An 18,957-nucleotide genomic window follows, 5' to 3' on the forward strand; every position below is an offset into this window, starting at 1 on the left:
GCCTGCCCTTGGCCGTCGGCAAACGAAGTTTTTCTGGTAGTGCAACGACCAGACGAAGGGGCGCTGGTGTCTGGTCCTTCGCGAAGGCCACCGCAGCTCATCTCCAAGACCTCCTCTGCTGTCGTTTGTACCCCAAGTTCTTCACCGAATCTCCTCACCCGCTGGCTGCTGCTCTTCTTCTCCCTCGACCTCATCTCTGCTTCTGATCCTCTGCTGCCGCACCTAACCTGCTGCTTCTACTCTCTGCTGCTACCCTCGAGGCCTCGACTGTTGTACCTCTCCTTCTCCAACGAACTGCTGTTCCTAATATTCTCTGAACCCAAACTGTTGCTGCTCCGCTTCCTCTCTGAACATCGGTCTGCTGCTGCTTCTCTTCTGTACAACAAAACTGTTGTTGCTCTCTTTCTTTCTCTTTCTCTCTCTCTTTCTATGCGTGTGTGTGTGTAATTTCTGTGAGTTATTAGTGCATGCTCGATCAACTATATTCAAATCAGTATTAGTTCTATATGTGTCTGTTATGTTTCCTTAACATGATTGAAAGTGAATGGAGCCATTGATATTTATCTGACAATTCTTGGAGTTGAGGTTGGACGCCGGTGCGTGGCCGCATCCCTACTCAAGTTGGAGTCGCGAGTAAATTACACTCACGGTCCTGGAACTCGTCGGCCCGCTCCAAAACAGTCCTGGAAGTCGCGAGTCGCTCCAAAACAGTCCCCATACACGCGATTAGGGTACACGTACGGTCCTGTATACGTTTCTCATACGCCGGACGCGCCAGGTCATCCTCGCGAGCTGGTCCAGCCAGACCGCTTAAATCAGATCGGGCTTGGGATAGTCAAATTCCCCCTCAAATCCCTAACCCTTAATCCCAAATCCTCTTCTCTCGATGGGCGGCGGCGACGGCGTGAGGGAGAGGTCCTTCTCCTGCGCTCGTCGGCGCTCCCCTCGCTACCAGCAAGGTTGTGCGCCGCACTTACGTCTCGGCGGCTCGAGGTTGTGCAACGCACACGCACGGCGCCGGCGGCTCGGAGCAGCGGCTCGAGGTTGCCCGCCGCACACGCACACGGGACACGGCGCCGGCTGCTCGGAGCAGCGAGTCGAGGTTGTTTGCAGCAAGCATCGCACGGCGCCGGAGAATGCAGTTCATATCAGTAAGTGCATGACAATGTGAAAGTAATTTTACCTCTTCTAGTAAGGTATTAATGACCTCAGCCTCATAAGTAGGTGCTTCGTGCTGAGAAAAACCCATAGTTTGCATGTTCTCCTCCTGCTCATGCACATTTGCGTAAATAGGTACATCTTGTGCTCATGTACAGAAATTCACATAAATAGCTAAATGTTATGCTCATGTAAATTACCTGTGTCATGGACACATATTCTTCATCGGAGGAGGAAATTTCAGGCTCTGCTCTTACTTTCTTCTTTGTTGGTTTCCTCCTTGGTTTCAACCCCAATTTAAAATCTTTGCATCCGCCTATGTTATGTCCTGCAAGTCCACAATAACTGCAATGCATAATAGCTCCACCTCTGCCAACTTTCCTCCCTGCCCTGCCCTCTTTCTCTTCAGGTTGTTGCCTTCTATTCTTTCTCCTCCTGCCTTTCTTTGTTTTAATTTTGGGAGGAAGCGCTTATCTTCCATACATTTTCTGCCACTCACTTGCATCTTTGCATGGCAATATTATGTGCTCATATGCCTTGTGGTAAGTCTCAATAGAGTAACATTGGTGGACCATTGATTCTGGTGGAATATTTTCATGTCTCAAAGCTGCCACTCCATGACAACAAGGAATTCCGGTTAAATCCCACCTTCTGCAGCTGCATTTCCTCAACCGTATGTCGACACTGAATTGCCTATTTCTGTCTTGCACTTCAAATATACCCAGACCAGCAGGATCTGCATGGCGGGTGTTTGCAGCATCAATATGCCTCTGCAATTTTTCCAGATCTTAGGGCATATGGTTCCAGGCCAGGTTTCTGACTCCAGCTTCTTACCATAGATTCGGCCCATCAACTGCCCTTTTACCCTCTGAATCATGCTCAAAAGGGGGAGTTCTCTTGCTTCTAAAATATACTTATTGAACACTTCCGAATTATTGTTCAATAACACATCACAGTTGGGGAAATCACTTTGAAATCCCCTAACCCATGTTTTAGGGTCTAATTCCTCTAACCAATCATGAGCATCTTTATTAAGAACTAGCATTCTATCCATGTTCTCTCTCCACTGACCATGAGTTGTACTTCTAGCACATCTCCATAATTGGTTTTGCAATATTTCTCCTTTAAAAGTTCTAGTGAAATTCTGCCAGATATGTCTTACACAATATCTATGCTCAGAATCACTGAAGTGTTATGTAACAGCCTTAATTAAACCCTGTAGGTGAACAATATATATGCTCAGAAATGAGAACACGTATTTAGAAGCACTGTTCATAATCATTCTCATATATAAAAAATATTCATAAGCATTACTAACAGTTAGTTACCTTCTGCTTGTCAGACATGACCGTCCAACGTGAGGTGTTGACAATGCCAAGGTCTTCTTTTAGAGCACTCAAGAACCATCTCCAAGATTTTGTGTTCTCAATTTCCACAACAGCGAAGGCCACAGGGTAGATACAATCGTTAGGATCCATTCCTATTGCAGTCAACATAATGCCTCCAAATTGAGTTTTCAAGTGACAACCATCTAAGAAAATAACAGGCCTGCAAGCTAAAAGAAACCGCCTCTTGCATGCATCAAATGAGAAATAACACTTCTAAAACTGACCATCATCAGCAACTTCCAACAAGAATGAGCTGCCAGGATTTGATCTCCTTAACTCTGCTGCATAATCCCACAACATTTTGTATTGTTTTATGTCATCTCCATAGATAATGTTGAATGCTATTTTCCTTGCTCTCCAAAGCTTTTGCCTGTGAACCTTCATGTTCCACTCTTGCTGCACCATTGACCCTAAACCCTTTAGAGAAATCTTCTCATTTGCTCTTATCTTGACAACATATTTGCTAGCTATATACTTGGCAGTGAAAGCTCTAACATGCCACTTCTTACTGCATGTGTTTTAACCATTATGACCTTTGTTCTATTGTCATAAGAAGCATATAAATACCATGGGCATCCATCATTGCACTTTGCTCCAATCCTTGTTTTGTCATTTTTGGGAAATGTGATTTGCAGTCTCTCCTTGCAAGTATACTCCCTAATTGCCTGCCTGACCAGTGCAAAAGATGAGAAAACCTGCCCCACATGAAACTTGGGCTCATTCAAATCCTCTTCAGTGAAATGTTTGAAGTTGAACTTCATTTATTCGTCATCTGAATCTGGCAATTCAAGACTATCATCTTCAGAATTGGGCTCTTCTTCTAGCTTCTTCCCTTTCGTCCTTCCTTTCTTCTCATCATTTCCATCAGCATCTTCAACTTCATCATTGACCAAATCATCATCACCATCCTCCAGGTCATAATCACTGTCAACCAGCTCCGGGTCATAATCTGAATCATCTGAATCCGATTCACTACTTAATTCTCCCTCCCCCTGTACTGTTCCTCTTCTTGTGCTCCTGCTTGATCCTTGTACATTGCTCTCACATGCATACATCATGTCAGAAGTGTTTTCCTGAACGACAACAATGCTTTGCTCTAAAGTATTGTCAATTGTTTTGGTCTTCGTTGGACTGATCACCGGAGGAGGATGTGCACATGGATTTGATACACCATTATCCAATCCTCCTCCACCATAAGAGACATCATGATCTAGATAGAACATAAGGTATTTCTGCCCCTCCCTAACAAACTTCCTAATGCAGTTCATATCATCGTTCCTGGATATTAATTTCAGTCCATCCTCATTTATTTGCATTCCAGGCAGCAGCAGCAATATGTCTATTCTGCCTGCAGTCTCATAACCGAGTACCTCTATTAATTCATACAACATATCCATGCAGGTGACACTGGCATCACAGTAGTCATAGCAGACCTTGCGACCATTCATATAAGACCTATTGTATCCAGTGCCAATGAAAACTCCTCCATGGATGAACTCAATGGTGTAGAAAGCAGTGCCTTCTTCTGTAAAACGAAAAGGAAAACACCAATTTTAGCATCCGACAAAGAACCCTAAGAATCTGCCTACACCCATAACTAAACTCTGCTGAAAGTACTTAAATTGTACTATAACATATCCGGCCAAAATCATCGACATGATTATACTACAGCTGATCTTACGAAGCAAATGCCAGAGAATATGGGGTGGTTGAATCTTACCATACGTAGGTCACAGGGCCGCCGCTGTGTCATTCTATAGGGGACATCGCCGCCGTTCACAGCGGTAGACGACGATCTAGTCGCCGCCTCGCAGAATCCCCTGGGAACGACCGACTCTTGTATTCGCGATCACGTCGATCACCACCCACGGCAGCCAGCCATGGTCGTCATCGTGGAATAACCGAGAGAGGCGAAAGGCTGAAGGGCTATAAGTGGTAACAATACGCAATCAGCGGGCCGGTTGCACAATTACGCAGCGATGCGTTCCGGCTGGACTCGCTCGTAGGATGACGTGGCACCCGTCTCTGCGCTCAAAGTATGCCGAAACGTACACAGGACCGTATGTGTAGCGTAATGGCAAGTATGAGGACTGCTTTGGAGCGATTCACAAGTCCCAGGACTGTTTTGGAGCAGGCCGACGAGTTCCGGGACTGTGTGTGTAATTTACTCTAGAGTGGCAGTCCCCTCTGTGCGTAGTGTGTGCGGCGAAACTAGCTAGTGCGTGCATGCATTGATTAGTTATGCGTATTGGTATTGGCCGGGTCGATTGGATTCTGAGAAAGCTACGTAGGGCTTGATTGTGCATCTCTTCTCTACTACTCCCTCCGTCCCAAAATTCTTGTCTTAAATTTATCTAGATACGGATGTATCTAACACGTTAAACAAGCAGACATATTTAGGACGCGGATTTGTAGCACATAGGTGGTTCACCCACTGAAATCTTACCCGGCCGTTACTCTCCCCAGATCGAGCCATTAAATGATCGAACCATTTTTAGCAAGATAGATACATTGGATATACAGCAAAGTAATACTTACTTGAAAGCGGGCCCATGAATTTATTGACCTGTGCAGTGAAGCAGAGACTGCTGGAAGTGTTTTTAGGTGACCTGGTTTCAATGCCATGGCATTGAATATTGAATGTACTTCAGTGTGAAATTATGGAGAGATTGGTGCAGGCATAAAGATTAAAATCTGGAAATAATAGAGTGGTTAGCACTGACAGTGTATTTCACCTACAACACACTTCTGTAAACCAAGGATTACATGGGCCAGTAACATAGAACTGACAGTACACCACGTCAGCAACACATTTGAAAATTGTACGGGGCAAGCTTACCGAGAAGGTCAGTGTACAAAGCTTCGTGGATCGTTAATTAGCTATGCCTTGATCCTAAATCTGACTACATTGCGAAAACTACAGACAACATAGGTTCAGTGAACAAGTGAACGAATAAGAAGCTCATATCAAGGATCATGCTTCCTGGGTAGTTCTGCAAATTGGTACTGACAACTACATGCAAGAACAGCTAAGTCGGCGCTGGCAAGAAAATTCACTGCTTTATTATCATTAGCTGGAAACAACTCCCTTTGTCAGACCCATCCATGCACAAAAAAAATCACTACTCATACATGATTCACAAAAATTAACTTGAAAGTGAATGTTATTTCAGATAACATGGTTTGTCAGCAAATACATTCCTAGATGGTAGATCCATCAACAAATTTACAACATTGACAGTGATAATACTTGATGAAATTATTCTGTGATGCATCAAAAAGTAATTATAATTACATATCCATCAACAACTCATTAATCGGGCAATATAACTACTCGAGTAAGCACTTTGTTGAATCTCACTGATAAAAATGAACTTATTAATCACCGAAATTTCAAATAAGAAGAGGACAATTCACCCCAAAATCTAAGATGCCCAAATTCTAAAGGTGAAAAAGCTACTAATTTCCCAGATTTGTCACTGTCGAAAAAACCCCAGATTTGAACACCACAAATATGATCTCCTAAAAAAAAACCAGGAAACTTTTGAGAGAGAGAAAAGGATGAAATAAAATGACTTGGAGAAGAGCTCGCAGCAACAATCTTATCTTGTAAAAAGAATTTCAGGAAACCTCGAGAGAAAAATCAAGGAAAGAAATATTTCAGAGAGAAAAAACGAGGAAAGAAATATTTCAGAGAGAAAAAACGAGGAAAGAAAATGACTTGCGAACCGCTCGCCGGATTGGTCCTTGCCTGATCGCCGGCCTTCACCCCCGAAGACTCAGCCCGTGCCAGATCTGTAGTGACAGCTCGTCGCCGTCATGCTTCCACAGTACCTGGATTCATCGCTGGCCGTGTGCGGGGTGGTGTGGGAGGTCGGATCCGTCGGTGGACGGGGGCCATGTGGCAGCAGAGCTTCGTCCCGAGCACCGGCGACGCGTGGGTGGCGTTGGAGGCGGTGCCAGGCCGTACAAGAGGCACGGTAGCCACGATTGGTCCCGTGGGTCGAGAAGGGGCACGGCGGCGCGGGCCGGAGCACGGCGGTTACCCGCTAGGACGGAGGAAAGCAGAAGGATCACGGCGCTGGGCTAGTAACTCGCGGTGGTGCGGGCGTGGGTGCGGGGAGGAGATAACGATGGGAAGGACTACAACGAGGGGAATAGAGAAACAGTGCAAGGCGGCTGCAGATATTAACACGGAATTGGCAGTTAATGTGGTGGGTCCAGCCCGTCCGCAGGGGATCCGGCTTGCCTGCTCCCTCTCCGTACTCCCATCCGTGCTCCCACTTCATCCTACGGCTGTTCTTTTTCCTTTTTCTTTTCTAATCTAATCATCTCCACCCTGATTTTCAGGGAGTGGGGCCGGGCCTTATTTTCTTCCAATCAAATCAAGCCACGTATGCGGGAGCACGGATGGGAGCATGGGAAGGGAACAGGCAAGTCTCGTCCGCACGCAGGTACATGAATTTCGGGAAGTTTTCTTTGGAGATACTTCAACGATACAAAACTTAATACACAGCATTTAAAGCCAGCGATCCGAATCTATATGCGTAGGAACGGTGGTGACGTTGGTGGATGGAGCACCTAGGTGCTTCTGTGTAATTTCCACATATTTATCCCTATGTTCACACAACCTAAACTACACAAAACAACATGAAGAAATTAGAGCCTTCCGATCAGATCACTAAATTAGATCTAACAGCCAAGATTACATCAACACACGTTCAAAGTGCGTTTAGTAATTTTTCCGCGCGGACGAAAACTCTGCCATCCGGCAGGTACGTCCGTGTCCTTCGTCAAAGCCTGTCCGGCTTCCTGTTTTCCGTCCGTGCATCACGCTCGATCCACAATCCTCTCCGCATATAGCGCCGCTGCCGCGGCATCTCATATCTCACCCGTAGCCCCCTTGGCCGATTCCAATAGCGCCTCCACGGCCTCCCAACTCCAATGCCCACGCTCGCCTTCCACGGGATGAACGCCGCCGTCTCCAACGCTTGCCCCTCCCTTGGATCGCCACCACCAACCATTACTGCTCACCATGCGAATCTGCCATTCTTCCACAACATGGACGAGCGCCTTCACAGAGTACCCCTACAACTCCTCAAGTCAGGCCACCGCCCCACGGAGGCGGTCGTCGTCGCCGTCCGCCGCTCCTCCACTCGGCTGCCGCCGCAAGGATGCGGTCACTGCCGGCATCTCCTGGAGCGTGGGCCGTCGCCGCCCACCGCTCGGCTGCTGCCCCATGGACGTGCTCGCCCACACCCCTACATCCGCTGGCCTCTCCTGGAGCGCGGTTCATCGTTGCCGCCCGCCGCCGCCGTCGCCACACGCAGTGCATTGAGGCCCTAGCCATCAAGAGGCATATTTCCCCGTGAGGTACGCTTCTCTGAATTTCCAGTACACACTTCTCATATATGTTCTCTGAATACATGCTTCTCATGTCTGTTCTCGGTATAGAGGCTGGAGTAAGACAAGTTGCAGAGGGAGTTCATCATGTGCCGGGATTGCTTGAAGCACGATTCACTAATATGGATGAGGCCTGGGGCATCCTGCAAACTGGAAGCAAAGCCAAAGTTGTTGGTTCTACAAACGCTAACGAGCACAGCAGCCGGTCACACTGGTCGTTCGCCAGATTTTCATTCACTCGCACTAAGTTGCAGACCGTAAAATCCCGCCCTCATTAATTTTCCATACAGTATATATTGTGTGATGGTCAAAGGAGAAAACTTGATGAATGGAGAGCCATATCCGCTCTTGCAACTACAAGCCAGCACATACCCTTCAGGTTTGCAACTTGCTCCATAAAATCCCGTCCTCATTAATTTTCCATACAGTTGTTGGTTGTAATTTGCACTGCTGATAATATATATGATCTCGCTAACTTATTTATTTCTCAAACTGGCAGGAATTCAAAGTTAACACACTTGCTGCAAAACTCACTAAGTATGCAATTTTCTTCTCCTTGTGCCGGTATGGTTTGAAGCTATTCTTTAGTTTTGGTGATAATGTGCGTAAAGCACTGCAGGTGGAGACTCCTAAACTTTGATGTTTATTCAAGTTAGCCCAAACGAGAATGACCTGGGCGAAACTCTCTGCTCTCTGAACTTTGCGAGCAGGGCGAGCGGGATAGAGCTTGGACGGGCAAATAAACAAGTTGATGTTGGAGAACTGTCAAGATATAAGCTGATGGTACTTGCTCTATTGCCCTCCCTGTTAGTTCATGCTTAGTACGAGTTTAGCATCCAATTCTGAAGATTTCATGGTAACTTGCATCAGAGCTTTGCATTCTATGCCTGAATACCTGACTGCAAATATGGCGTTGTAGATAAAGAAAATGCATTGCCGCATTGTTGACATGAAATCAGAATATTCTTGCTCTTTTTTTATGCAGCAAATGCTACTGAACATGTTAGGAAGAGTCATGTACTGATTCAGATTCTTTGGGAAGGACAAGAATATGGTAAGGAGAGTGAAGTTTAAAGATGACTGCAAGCAAAGCTGCTGGTTGTACCTTTGTTTCGATTTGGTCGCCCTTGAATCGAATAGTTCCTCCCTTTTAACGAAATGCATTTTTAGATGCAACTCACCTAAAGTGTTAGACTATGAATATTTTTCATATCGATTTCATTTTTTATATCCCAACTTATACATTTTTTATACCACTTCCATTTTGTACGAATCCTTTATTTTTTGTTGTGTTTGGGCCAGTCCATTTTCAGAATCATCATGCGCATCATGGTTGTGAAATTGTTTGACTGGAAGGATAATATGATATTAAAATATAGATTTAACAAGAGGTTATTGAGTGTGAGAGGATGTATACAGACTTAACATTGTTTCTTGTTTAATGAAGTTTTGATTTGTTACTCGCAAAAAAATGAAGTCTTGATTTGTTGTCTTTATTTTGCCACTGCAAAACAACTTTTCCTCCTACCAGGTATGCTCCAGTGAGAAGGGTCAACAAGGTTTCACTACAATTCTGTGCTTCGGAAATGATTTCAAACTTCCAATCCCCGTAACAGTAAAGTGGGGCAACAAGGTTGACTTTATTCTCATGCGCAAAAAAAAAGGTTGACTTTATTCTTACGCTGGAAATAAAAAATATATCGAGGTTGTGATATGGATTCAAGATGCATGTTGATTCACGAAGATTGGTAATTCCGATTATTTGTATGAGTAAGGAATTAGATGCTATCCATTTCATGTGAAATTTGAATCTTTAAACAAATTTATCATATATTTAGTTAGGATTTATGATGTTTGACATAATGTGCGTTACTTTAGACGTGCGTTGCACGTGCACACTTACTAGTGTAGGTAGTGGGTTATTAGTGGCATGGGTTTAGTTAGCTAGCTTCATGCTAGAACTTGTTAGTACTAGTCCGTTGGACTAGGTGTTGCCGAGCCGGTGTGTTGGTTGCACATAAAAATGTCCTCAGCAACTACCAACTTTGTGAATTTTATTGGGTGTACTAATGCAAGAAATTGTGCAACACTTCTGGTGCGGCTGCGGCTACGGTGGCGTCAGGAGCACCGACGCATGAAAGAGGCCGGGCCATCAATAGTTCATCTGCACAGGGAGAAACTTAACGGCATCTACCCAAGATAAACGTGCAGCTCCAGCTAAGGTTTACAACCATACGCGTGAAAATCCAGCAAGGAATACAAATGACAATGGGGATGTCAACACGAACAGACCAACCAGATAACAAGAGCATATGTGATCCGGCTCACAAATGAATTTTTAATCTAACCCTTTCTATGGACTTGGCCTTCTCCATGTGCAAAGTAGTGACACCTTATAATGAAGTATTGTCACGCCCTCGTAAAAATGAAGACTGTGAGCTACATCCTATCTCTCAATCAATGGGGAATCTACCATTCTCCCTGACGTCTCATATTCTAATGGTTTTTAATATTCTTTTAGCTCACTTGCATCCACTACTTATCTCTATGCGTCAATTTCCGCCAATTGATATTCAAAGTCAGTGCTAGCACGTAAAAAAGGAAGTCCTAAAATGGTGATTCTACACATTCAAGGAAAGAAAGAACGTTGTATATAAGAGCAAACCATTATATCAAGAAGAGAAGGTTAGGTGGAGTATTTAAAAAAGAGAAGGTTAGGTGGGTGTCCTAGCCACAAGTCTGCATGATTGTGAGTGGCCTAGTTTCAGCTTCATTGTGCATGGGACATACATGACAGCATGGCTACAGCTAGCGTCTAGTGTCGCTACTACAAGTGCTTCAGGGAATAGACATACTGAGTCATGCTTGCACCACCAGAACATTACCGCCGCTTCAATTAAACGTGCAGCTCCAGCTAAGGTTTACAACCATACGCGTGAAAATCCAGCAAGGAATACAAATGACAATGGGGATGTCAACACGAACAGACCAACCAGATAACAAGAGCATATGTGATCCGGCTCACAAATGAGTTTTTAATCTAACCCTTCTATGGACTTGGCCTTCTCCAAGTGCAAAGTAGTGACACCGTATAATGAAGTATTGCCACGCGCTTGTCAAAATGAGGACAGTGAGCTACATCCTATCCCTCAATCAATGGGGATTCTACCATTGTCCCTGATGTCTCATATTCTAATGGTTTTTAATATTCTTTTAGCTCACTTGCATCCACTACTTTTCTCTATGCATCAATTTCCGCCAATTGATATTCGAAGTCAGTGCTAGCACGTAAAAAAGGAAGTCTTACAATGGTGATTCTACACTTTCAAGGATAGAAAGAGCGTTGTATATGTTAGAAATATGAGCAAATTACTACGAGATTTAATCCGAATAAATAGGAAATAGATCATGACAGCAATGGCAGAGATTAAACTAATCATGCGAAGTAACATAGTAGATGAACAGATCACATCTAGGGCACATACTAGAAACATGAATTCTACCACGATCTTGAACAAGATGGATAGAATCACATACGGTGCTGCGGGCGCAGCACCACGGCGTTGACGTTGTCGCCCATGTCGTCGAGGATGAGGTTGCCGAGGTCAGGGAAGAAGTCATCGTTCACGAAGTCGTCGCTGCCAGCAGTCGCGCGAGTGCGCTCCTCAAAAACCTGACCGCCCCTCTCCCGTACAGGATCAAGAGAGGCTGGGTTCCGGAGGCCTGCTGTCCCTTCTCCCGGTGCACGCCGAAAGGAGGGATGGAGAAGACTTGCTTGGCGGCGCAATGATATGGAATGATGGTGAGAAACCATATGAAGCGGCGGCGGCTAGCGTAGACGTCTGCCTGACTATATAGTGCGGGCCGGGTAGGTCGTGGGAGTAAACCCCACATTCGAGTCGTCACGATCCAAAAGAATCAGAAACGGTTCAGTAATTAACGCGTCCGTTAATTATTAATTAATGACTCATTAATTTTTCCCGAGCAGCAAAAATATAGAGAACGTGCATCTCTCTGTCCCCGGCTTGGCTCAATCCCGCAACCCGCGGCTCGTCGTGACGAGGCGTGGCGTGGCGAGGCGAGTGAGGAGGAGGAGCACGCGTGTAGGTCTCCTCTTCTCATACTCATACAAGTGGTAGAAGAGCTCACCTTATAAAGAGGTGAAACTCTCTCTCAACTTATGAGGTGGGACTACTTTAGCCTCACTCACTCCACTCACATGTGTGCATGAATGGGCCAAGAAAATTTCAGAATTTTATTTGGGCTTTGGGCCAAAAGCCCACTAGCAAATTCCGACAATCCCCCACAAAGTCTAATTGGCACATCTCAGCGTTTTGTTCCAAAACATTGTTTATATACCGGTGCTTAGTGAAGACTGTGAAGTTGAACTTCCACTTAGAGATTTTTGCTACACTAGATCACAACTTGAATAGTGGACTATGCCTTGAACTACAAGTTTTCTGCGAGACTAGTTTCACACAAATTCTTGACCGATACTGGGCTGCCGCAAGGCTTCCCCGCGGGTGGAGCGTATACGTCGTACTCCAGGGCCTTTTCATGAATTTATTAGAGAACACCCAATTCTCACAGACTGCGACGTTAACAGTCAAATTCATATAGGTGTGTTCCTCAGAAGATGTTCTGCAGGACAACATCTCTGCTTAGCCGAATAAGCCACTTGGAACACATTAAGATAAGTATCAACCTGCCATGCAGATCAGGAGAGTATTGCATCTTCACGGAGTGGGATAGTTAATATAGGGATACTCTCCTCCCAGCTGACCAACAGCTTGTCTCCCACTTCTACTTCACGGGATCTCCGATCACATAGAGTGGGTTACCACTATGGACAACTCATGCGGTGGGTCTCAAACCCATCTCCATCGATGCATTATCTATCACATTACGTGATAGACCCTTTGTGAAGGGATCTGCCAAGTTTTTCGACGTTTGGATATAATCCAACGTAATAACTCCGGAGTTCCTCAATTTTCTGACAGATTTTAGTCTCCTCTTCACATGCCTTGAGGACTTCATATTGTCCTTAGAACTGTTTATCTTGACGATCACAGTTTGATTATCACAGTTCATCAGGATAGGGGGTATTGGTTTTTCAACCATAGGTAAGTCCATCAAGAGCTCACGAAGCCACTCTGCTTCAACAGTGGCAGTGTCTAATGCTGTGAGTTCTGCTTCCATAGTTGACCTCGTTAAGATGGTCTGCTTGCAAGACTTCCAGGAAACAGCGCCACCACCAAGTGTAAAAACATAACCACTTGTGGCCTTAATCTCATCAGCATCAGATATCCAGTTTGAGTCACTATAACCCTCCAGTACCCTTGGATACCCGGTGTAGTGAATCCCATAGCTCGCGGTGCCTTTCAAATAGCGCATAACTCTCTCAAGCGCATGCCAATGATCATCTCCCGGTTTTGACACAAACCGACTCAGCTTGCTCACAGCAAAAGAGATGTCAGGCCTCGTGGCACTCGCCAAATACATAAGCGAGCCAATAATCTGAGAATACCTTAGTTGATCTCTAGCAATCCGTCGATTCTTTCGAAGCAACACACTAGCATCATATGGAGTTGGAGAAGGCGTGCAGTCGCTATACCCAAAACGACTCAAGACCTTTTCCACATAGTGAGACTGAAGCAGTGTGATCCCACCATTCTCATCTCTCAACAGCTTGATGTTTAAGATAACATCAGCTACACCTAGATCCTTCATCTCAAAACAGCGAGATAAGAAATCCTTAACCTCCTTGATTAAATCAAGTTTGGTTCCAAGGATCAATATGTCGTCGACATAGAGACAAAGAATAACTCCTTTGCCCCCACCATGGCGATAGTACACACACTTGTCACCATCATTTACTACAAAGCTGGCAACAGTTAACAATCTTTCGAACTTCTCATGCCACTCCTTAGGAGCTTGTTTAAAGCCATATAAAGACTTTAATAACTTGCACACCTTTCCTTCCTGACCAGGTACTACAAAACCATCTGGCTGATCCATGTAAATTTCCTCCTTCAACTCTCCATTGAGGAAAGCCGTCTTGACGTCCATTTGATGAACGAGAAGACCATGTGAGGCAGCCAGTGATAGTAGCACCCGAATTGTGGTAAGTCTAGCCACGGGTGAGTAAGTATCAAAGAAGTCTTCACCTTCTTTCTGGGTATAACCCTTAGCCACAAGCCGTGCCTTGTACTTTTCAATCGTACCATCAGGTCTAAGCTTCTTCTTGAACACCCACTTACATCCTACAGGTTTGCACCCATAAGGACGGTCAGTGATCTCCCAGGTTCCGTTAGCTAAGATGGAATCCATCTCGCTACGTACAGCTTCCTTCCAGTAGTCAGCATCAGGAGATGCATAGGCTTCTGAAATAGTCCTGGGTGTGTCATCCACGAGGTACACAATGAAATCATCACCAAAGGACTTTGCAGTCCTCTGTCTCTTACTCCTCACAGGAGTTCCATTGTCACCCTCAACAGGATTCTCAACGTGTTCCATCGCAATGGTGGGTTCAGGAATTACAGCGAATTCCTCACTAGATGGAGTAGGTATCTCCTGATTTGATGAACTCGACATATCCTTCATAGGAAATATTTCCTCAAAGAAAGTTGCATCATTCGACTCCATAATCGTACCAACATGCATGTCGGATACCTCAGATTTTATTATCAAAAATTTATAGCCGATGCTATGAAAAGCATAGCCCAGAAGAACAGAATGCACGGTTTTTGATCCAAGCTTGCGCTTCTTGGGAATTGGTATATTGACTTTCGCCAAACAACCCCAAGTACGTAGGTAAGAGAGTTTCAATCTTTTCCTTTCCCATTCCTCAAATGGAGTCATGGTCTTATGCTTTGTGGGAACTCGGTTTAGGACATGACACGCAGTCATTAGCGCCTCCCCCCACCATTCCTTGGATAGACCCGAAGTGTCTAACATGGTGTTAACCATATCAGTTAGAGTTCGGTTCTTTCTTTCGGCTACCCCATTTGACTGGGGTGAGTAGGGAGGCGTCCTCTCATGGATTATACCATGTTCCGCACAAAACAAATCAAATTCATTGGAAAAATATTCTCCACCACGATCAGACCTAAGACGTTTAATTTTTCGATCAAGTTGGTTCTCTGCCTCAGCTTTATAGTTTTTGAAGAAAGTTAAAGCCTCATCTTTTGATTTCAGAAGATACACATAACAATATCTAGTGGAGTCATCAATCAACGTCATGAAGTATCTCTTTCCACCTTTTGTCAACACGCCATTCATCTCACAAAGATCAGAATGTATAAGCTCTAGTGGCGCCAAGTCTCTTGCCTCTGCAGTCTTATGGGACTTGCGAGGTTGCTTAGCTTGCACACATACTTGGCACTTAGAGCCTTTGACAGTAGAGATTTTCAGAATTAAATTCATATTGGCTAGCCGCGTCATGCAACCAAAGTTAATGTGACAAAGTCGTGAATGCCAAATATCAGACTCATTATTGTGGCAAACATTATTAATAACTTTAGTGCAAATATCTGACAAAGACAGGCGGAACAAGCCTCCGCTCTCATAGCCTTTTCCAACAAATTGTCCATACTTAGAAATTACAACTTTATTGGATTCGAAAACCAACTTAAAACCATCTCTACATAAACGAGAACCGCTAACGAGATTTTTATTGATGGACGACACATGATGAACGTTCTTCAGACGCACGGTCTTCCCCGAAGTAAACTTCAGATCGACCGTACCAACACCTCGAACGATGGCATGTGACCCGTTCCCCATCAGCACGGGAGAAGTCCCTGTGCCTGGTAAGAAGAAAACATGGAGGCGTCAGCACAAACATGTACATTGGCACCGGTGTCAATTAACCAATCAGGGGATTGAAATACTGAAAGGATGGTAGGAAAATACCGTACCCTGATTCCTTCATATCAGTATCACCGATGACAACATTAGCGGACTTGCCGCTCTTCTCATGTTCGCGCTCCTCAAAGCGGTTAGGACACTTCGGAGCCCAGTGATTAGGATCACCGCAGACATGGCAAAGTCCCTTCCCCTTCTTATGAGAATTCTTCTTGAAGTTGGTAGAATGTGATGGCTTGTTCTTTGTATCAAACTTGCCTTTGCCCTGAGTTTTGTTCTTGTTGTTTTTGAACTTGTTGGGCTGGAAGTTCTTCTTCTGTACCATGTGGGCACTAGAAGCTCCCTCAGCAACTCGAGCACGTGTGTCCTTTGCTCTCGCCTTCTCTTCAACATCAAGAGTACCAATGAGATCCGCAACGGAAAACTCCTGTCTCTTGTGTTTCAGGGAAGTAGCAAAATTGTTCCACGAAGGTGGAAGCTTGGCAATGATGCCTCCGGCAACAAATTTGTCCGGCAACACACACTTGAAGTACTCAAGTTCTTTTGCGAGCGACTGTATCTCATGAGCCTGCTGTACAACATGGCGCTCATCAGTCATCTTGTAGTCATAGAATTGCTCCATGACGTACAACTCGCTGCCGGCGTCCGAGGCACCAAACTTGGCCTCGAGCGCAGCCCACATGTCCTTGCCGTTGTCAAACGACATATATGAATCCACAATGGAGTCATCAAGAACACTCAGAAGAGCGCCTTTAAAGAGGGTATCGATCTTCTCAAAAGCTCCAGCTGTGCTGGATTAAGATCGCCCTCAGGCTTGCCCTTGGTGGCGTCATAGCATCCCATGGTCTGAAACCAGTAGACTGCTCTCGTGCGCCACCTCTTATATTGCGCCCCCTGAAAGACAGGCGGCTTCAGATGCACAGCAAAACCACTCGGAGTAAATTGCCTATAATCAGGTTTTTGGATTGGTGGAAATATGAGCAAATTACTACGAGATTTAATCCAAATAAATAGGAAATAGATCATGACAGCAATGGCAAAGATTAAACTAATCATGCGAACTAGCATAGTAGATGAACAGATCACATCTAGGGCACATACTAGAAACATGAATGCTACCACGATCCCGAACAAGAAGGATATAATCACATACGGTGCAGCGGGCGCAGCACCGCCAGCGTTGACGTTGTCGCCCATGTCGTCGAGGATGAGGTTGCCGAGGTCGGGGAAGAAGTCATCGTTCGCGAAGTCGTCGCTGCCAGCAGTCGCGCGAGTGCGCTCCCCAAAAACCTGATCGGCCCTCTCCCATACAGGATCACGGGGCCTGCTGTCCCTTCTCCCGGTACACGCCGAAAGGAGGGATGGAGAAGACTTGCTTGGCGGCGCAATGATCTGGAATGGTGGTGAGAAACCATACGAAGCGGCGACGGCTAGGGTAGACGTCTGCCTGACTATATAGTGCGGGCCGGGTAGGTCGTGGGAGTAAACCCCACGTGCGAGTCGTCACGATCCAAAAGAATCGGAAACGGTTCAGTAATTAATGCGTCTGTTAATTATTAATTAATGACTCATTAATTTTTCCCGAGCAGCAAAAATATAGACAACCCGCGGCGCGGCGCGGCGTGGCGAGGCGAGCAAGGAGGAGGAGCGCGCGTGTAGGTCTCCTCTTCTCATGCTCATACAAGTGGTAGAAAAGCTCACCTTATAAAGAGGTGCAACTCTCTCTCAACTTATGAGGTGGGACTAAACTTTAGCCTCACTCACTCCACTCACATGTGTGCATGAATTGGCCAAGAGAATTTCAGAATTTTAGTTGGGCTTTGGGCCAAAAGCCCACTAGCAAATTCCAACAGTATATAAGAGCAAACCATTATTTCAAGAAAAGAAGGTTAGGTGGAGTATTTAAAAAAGAGAAGGTCCCACAATCTGCATGATTGTGAGTGGCCTAGTTTCAGCTTCATTGTGCATGGGACATACATGACAGCATGGCTACAGCTTGCGTCTAGTGTCGCTACTACAAGTGGTTCAGGGAATACACATATTGAGTCATGCTTGCACCACCAGAACATTACCGCCGCTTCAAGTAAACAGCTTGTAGTCCTTGCTGCATATCTAAACTTTTGAGCACCGCAAAATGGATGTAGCATCAGCCAGAGTGACACTTTCGCAAGAGCAAGCCACTTAGTTTTTTCCACAAGAAAAAAGATTCATTCAGTACGTACACATTTCTCCTCTCTTCTAAAAATGGTGTCAATCAGTGATCTCTGTTCATTCATGGAGGGAGCCGGGGAAGATTGAGTGCCCTGTAGTCATTGGCAAGAACGCGTAAGAATGCAAGGAAATTCCGTGGAGGTCTTTCATGGTGCACTCAGTGCGCGCCATATGAAAATGATTTTAAATTATTTGGAATGTCAATATTGGTCAAATCCAGATTAATCATCCTTGCCATTACAGTTCTCATAGGCTAAAGCCAGGAGTGCACCCCTGGAAGTGATTCAATAGTTTGTTGATGAAAAATTAGAAATTTGAGGACATGCACAATTTTCTTAAGATATCGATTGGCATTCAAAGAGTCAAGATTCAAATTTCGTCATTAGAAAAACAACATTTGGAAAATATTTACTATCCGTGTTTTGAACGAGAAGGATACATACTCGTGCAGCTGAAGCAGCAAATTTTGCAAGCTCGTTGTTCAAGATCTTTCTTCGTCATTTAAAACAGGTGATACATAACGAGTTCATGTTTGTACATGCTTAGTGGAGTGTATATGTACATGACCTCCTTGTGATAGTAATTACACCGCGAGCAACTCAATGAGATGACTTCAAACTCGTGGCTCATGACAGCAAGTGTTTTCTATTCCTCTTTGTTGGCTAGAAATCCAATTGCATTTGCTAGCCCATTCATTTATGTTAGAACCGCAAATATCGGTAGGATATATTTATTTCTGACAAGAATCATATTGATACTTGAAGGAAATATGCCCTAGAGGCAATAATAAAGTAATTATTTATTTTCTTATATCATGATAAATGTTTATTATTCATGCTAGAATTGGATTAACCGGAAACTTAGTACATGTGTGAATACATAGACAAACAGAGTGTCACTACTATGCCTCTACTTGACTAGCTCGTTGAAT

General features: G+C 44.8%; 1 long non-coding RNA gene across 3 annotated transcripts; it reads left to right on the forward strand.

Annotated features, from left to right (window-relative positions):
• Window positions 1-7,455: 7,455 nt before the first annotated feature.
• On the forward strand, window positions 7,456-10,600 carry LOC123073876 (uncharacterized). Of its 3 annotated transcripts, none has more exons than XR_006435775.1 (4): window positions 7,456-7,919; window positions 8,001-8,328; window positions 8,449-8,732; window positions 9,481-10,600. It is a non-coding gene; the product is annotated as an uncharacterized lncRNA (long non-coding RNA). The 3 variants fall into 3 exon arrangements; XR_006435773.1 differs by having other exon boundaries at window positions 8,449-8,486; window positions 8,569-10,599; XR_006435774.1 differs by having other exon boundaries at window positions 8,935-10,598.
• Window positions 10,601-18,957: the final 8,357 nt, after the last annotated feature.

The sequence above is a fragment of the Triticum aestivum genome, chromosome 3D (genome assembly GCF_018294505.1).
Source record: "Triticum aestivum cultivar Chinese Spring chromosome 3D, IWGSC CS RefSeq v2.1, whole genome shotgun sequence".
Classification (NCBI taxonomy): Eukaryota; Viridiplantae; Streptophyta; class Magnoliopsida; order Poales; family Poaceae; genus Triticum; species Triticum aestivum.